Below are 5,383 nucleotides of genomic sequence, written 5' to 3' on the forward strand. Positions count from 1 at the left end.
CCAACAGAAGGAATAAGGCAGCAGCATAATAATGAGCTATCTTTCAAATCATTATCGGCAGTAACGTATTGAAGAAACAATCATTCGTTTCTCTAGGATTAGTTAAACTGTTCAACCTGCATGGAAACTATGTAGATACTTATGTAACTCCAAATCCAAAAATCACACTGAAGTAATCAGAGAATGTCAAATCTCTCAAAATTAACAAAGCACCATTACCTTGGATGATTCAGTAAAGTCAGAATCTGGTAATGTGAGGCACATTTCCATCTCAGTAAAAAGATCATCAATTTCTTTCTGCCAGTCTTCTTTCTTGGGTGGGGTTAAATCCTCGTCATCAAATCTGAATTTTAATGGCAGTGTATGAGTAGGACCATTGTCTTCAAAAGAAAATGGATTTTTGTTTGTCTGCTCATCATCCTTCAGCATGGACCCCAGAAGAATATTCATGTAATCCACATCTCTTTCTCTTCTCTTTGAGGGTTTAGATATCCTACTGCTTTCCTTTTTCTTCTTTGGCATCTGATCTGATGAATCAGAATCCTCACCTGAAGAATCAGAACTTTCACTCTCAGAAACATGAAGACAGCACTTCCTTGATGTTCCGAGTCCTGGTTCGTGTTCTCTGGACTTTGGACTTGGTAGTTGAATGAAGCCATCATCTTTTCCTATCCCTCCTTCAAGGTTATCCTCACTACAATAACCCCAATGGTTTGATTGTGTACCAGAGCTCCTTGATTCTTCCACACTACAGGCATTATCAGAATCATCAGCATCCTCTTCAGAGCTAGAGGATTTTGAGTTGAGATCATCAAGATTTTCAATTAGAAGACCCTTTTCCTTGTCCTGAGCTCGATTCCCTGAAGGTTCACTCTCCATGGTCATTCTTTCATTTGTTGCATTTCCATCACTTCTAACCCTCTTTCTTCTTCTACATGGAAACTGCTTCCTACCCTTGACATAACTACATCTCAAGTTTGGAGGGACATCTTCTTCAGTTACAAGCACGACATCACTTCCACTTCCCCGATCACTATTCTTACCCTTGTAAATAGTGTGTCTCTTCCTCATCCTATCTAATTCCTTCAATTTCACTTCTTCCACCACTTCCTCTTCCCCCAAAATCCTAACATCACTTCCACTACTCTCATCATCATTGAAAATTTTTTTAGCAGTTCCCTTCCTCTTTCTATTGAACATCTTCCGGTTTACATTTTTCCCCTCTTGCTCTTCATCACTGCTACTGCTGCTAATTCTAACCATTTCTTCGACATTTCTTGTGACTTTTCCTGACTCCAATTCTTCCCTCACCACTTCCTCTTCCCCCAAAATCCTAACATCACTTCCACTACTCACATCATCATTGAAAATCTTTTTAGCAGTTCCCTTCGTCTTTCTATTGAACATCTTCCAGTTTACATTTTCCCCCTCTTGCTCTTCATCACTGCTACTGCTGCTATTCTTCGACATTTCTTGTGACTTTTCGTGACTCCAATTCTTCCCTCTTTTTTCCCTCAGTAGCGTTCATTTCATGAGAGCCATGGGCTCTCTCACTTTTCCCTTTCTTCTCCTGCTTCTTCTCATTGTATTCACTAGTCATATGCTTTATTTGAGCCCTTGTCCACTTCGCTACAGTGCTTCTCTTTTCTTCCATGTTACCTAAAAATAAAGAAAGCAAAGATTATAAACCCAAATAGCAACACATAGAAAATCAGAAACTACCATAGCTTGGTAAAAGTGACAATGATCATTTAAACCAATGATAGACCTGCAGACTTCCAAGAAAAAGAAACAAATTATGCAGAAGCTTAGCTATAGCTGCACTATAAACTTCAACTCTAGCTAAATAGCCCTTACCATCAGGGTCTAGGAACATTATTCTAAAAGGTGCAAGGGACAAGTCATCTGCACAAACAACAAAAATAAGAGAAATTCCTTGCCTTCTAGCACAGCAAAACCTCATCCTAACTCCAGCTTATACCAGAAAACTTTGATTGTCAACCATGAAACCAAATTTTTCACCCCACAAAGCATTGAATTCCATACAAACACACAGTCATACACAGTAACAATACTTTAAAGATCAAAGATACTATTTTGGAGATAAGAAAAACAAAGCTTTAATGCCTTCCTAAATTAAAGTAGGTTGTCCATTTTTAATGATCCTCTTCATAAACTTACCATTACACCTATGCATAACTGGTTAGTTCAATCATCTACTAGCTAAAAAATCTTAGAACAGATTTGCCAACATATAAAGATAAAAGATAAAATGTCTTAGACCCAAAGGAGAAACATGCTCTCAACATTCAGTACAGCTTCATAGTGACTTGTGCATCATGGAAGTAATGTGGAAATCGATCTTTTCTGGGGAACTAAATGTCTTTTTCAGAACTAGAGTACTTCACAAGCAAGCATTTGATCTGAAAGCGAAACCCCATGACTAAAATGTTAACCAAGATTTATATTGCTCTTTTCAATGATAGCCCATTAGATCTTGATAAGATCAATCTACTTGCCCTAATGAATTTCCATGGCAGATGAAGCCAATAACAAACTAGCATTTGGAAGCAATACATGGCCCTTTTACATCTACTAGCTCAACAATCTTAGACCAGATTTCTCAAGAAATAAAGATGAAAAATGACAAACATATCCTACATATCCTACATTACTGAGTATTGACGTACCGTATTTCTGATAAGACAAGAAAAAAGCCTGAACACAAGCTTTTTGAGCACTAGAAAATTAAGCAACATCCTCCATGTTAACCAAGTAGTTAAAGTACCTGCCCCAAGAGCCAAGAAAACATTCAGCAACTTTTAATGCGTGCCTTTTAAACTGCAAAGTATTCAAAATAAAATGCGTAACAAATTCTTTATTGTTTTAATAACAAAATAAAGGGTTCACTGCCACTAACACAGAAGCTTTCTGAGATCACATGGAAGCAGACTAGCTATGCATTTAGTCCTCTACAGATTTTAGGAATCAAAACCACCAAACGAAGAAAATCTTTCTCAAAGAAGATAGAAAAAAAGTATTATAGAAACAAAGACGACAGTAAACAAAAATCCCATAAAATCATCTAGTAAATAATGGCAATATAAATGCAAAATAGGAGAGAACATAGAAAAGTCTCTTGATTCCAAAAAAGGACATGCTTATAAAAGTACACACTATAAAGGGCATGTGACATGGAGATGGTATCCCTTATTTCTGACGAGCAACACACATATTTATGGAAACAAGTACCAAAAGTATGATTTTCTCAGCCAAGTAGTACTGTACATACACAATTGTGAGCAGAACAAGTTGAAAGCAACTTTTTGCAGATATGATCCAGCATTATGATGAAAAACTTGTGTTCCACCTTACTAATAGTTTTTTAAAAAAATCTACAACTGTCCATGTCAAAACATCATTTAATGTCTCCATAGAATAGCCTTCAAACAAAAGAACTAATTGAAATAAATTTCTTAAAACCCAAACATTCCAAGAGATTTGAAAAGTCCCCTTGTGAAACAAATAAATGGCATGGAACAAGTTTTCTTTGGTCATCATCTTTGGCCTTGTTTACATAATGCTGCTTGGTACTAGAAATCATCTATCTACCAAGTTGCCATTGTCTCCTTTCCTCATTTCCTGAATTGCTTTTTCATTCATAAACATTGATCTTCATCACAAAGTCCAAATTTTATCATAAGATTTGAGATTCTTCAATCTTCCACATATGACTGCCTCATTCTAAAAATTTGTTGACCTTGTCCTAGTAGTACTATTCATGGTGAATTCTTATTTTCTTTATATATAGTTTTCTCTTAAGGGGTTCTCTTCTTTTATTTGTTTTCCTCTTTCTTGTTTCTTTCCTGCTTAACTTTATTCACTTCATTGCTGAAGTGGAATATTGGAGGGAAAGGATTTGATTTTCATCCGTATTGTTTAGATTTGGAGTTATCCCATATTGCATTTGCAAATGATTTGTTTCTATATTAGCAGTATTGAGCATTCTTTTTGTTTGGTCAGGGACACGATTGCTGAATTTGGAAGTTTCTCTGGTTTGAAGCCTAATCTTCATAAGAGTTGTGTGTCTGTAGCTGGTGATAGCGATGAAGTGGGACAGCAACTGTGCAACATATTGGAGATGCCAAAGGGTGAACTACCAGTTAAATACTTAGGTCCACCTCTTAGTTCAAGAAAACTCTTCTACAAGGACTGCCAACCTGTTTTTATGAAGATTTAGTAGAGGGTACAATGTTGGGCTGTGACAGCCCCACCTCCCCCTAAGGCGAACAAAAGGGTTCGGCGGACCGCCTGCCCAGCTCTCGCCGGGACTCAGTCGTTCACTTCAACCCTCAAACAAAACCAGAATAAATCCACAAGAATAAATATAACGACGATCCAAAACTTAAAGCAAAACTTATGTACATTACTATCTCAAAAGGGAGTACAAACATCGAATATACAAAGGTTCTCAATTCACCACACATCCAACCCGTGCCAAGCACTAGGGCGAGAACCATTACAAAATCAAAGAACTAAACTAGGCTAGTCTATACAGAGCTCTCATCCCGCTCGCCGTCCCCTGTTAAGGAAAACAAAACTAAAGGAATGAGTTAAAAGCTCAGCGAGATTCCGAACACATAATCAAACAATCAATCCAATACATTAATCATAGAGTATCAATAGTTCAAGAAACATTTACAATGGAAAGCGATAATAACACATTCATAAAAAGGATACCGGCACACAAGGAGCCATTCGTTCGTTCGTTCGTTCATTCTCCTGTCATTCCCCTTATTCCTCCAATTATTTGAAAATGCATTTTGATAAGTAAAACCCTTCATTTCATTCATTGCCACTCGTTCATTCATTTCATTTCACCTCCTACCGGACGTTGGCCGGACTCCACCCGACAACAAGGTAATACTCGAGTATACGAAACGTTCACCCAGGGTCACTAAATCGCCCGACCGAATCCGCTTCTGGCTCGAGTCGATCAGTAACGAAGGGCAGGACCCAGTTCAGCCAATGGCTTACATTCATGCACATATAATCATTCAATCATTGAAAATTTCACATTCATTTAGGTCGAATGCGATAAAGTACACACTCGCCTAGAAAACTCGTTTTTAGCAATCATTGAAAGCATTTAACATTCAAACATTCAATCAAATATCCATAACATGGAACAAGGCATATAGTCAAGGGTAACATAACAACAAGGAACACTCACCTATTTAAGCAAAATAACGTCCAAAGTTTCCTTCCGAATAATACTCTCAATCACCAAGGAACCCTAATAATCAAACGAACACATTATGCTTCAACCATCAAAGATGTAAGTGAGTCAAAGACAAGTCGAATACGTACTAGTACAAAGTAT

The sequence above is a fragment of the Coffea arabica genome, chromosome 4e, assembly GCF_036785885.1.
Source record: "Coffea arabica cultivar ET-39 chromosome 4e, Coffea Arabica ET-39 HiFi, whole genome shotgun sequence".
NCBI classification, from domain to species: Eukaryota; Viridiplantae; Streptophyta; class Magnoliopsida; order Gentianales; family Rubiaceae; genus Coffea; species Coffea arabica.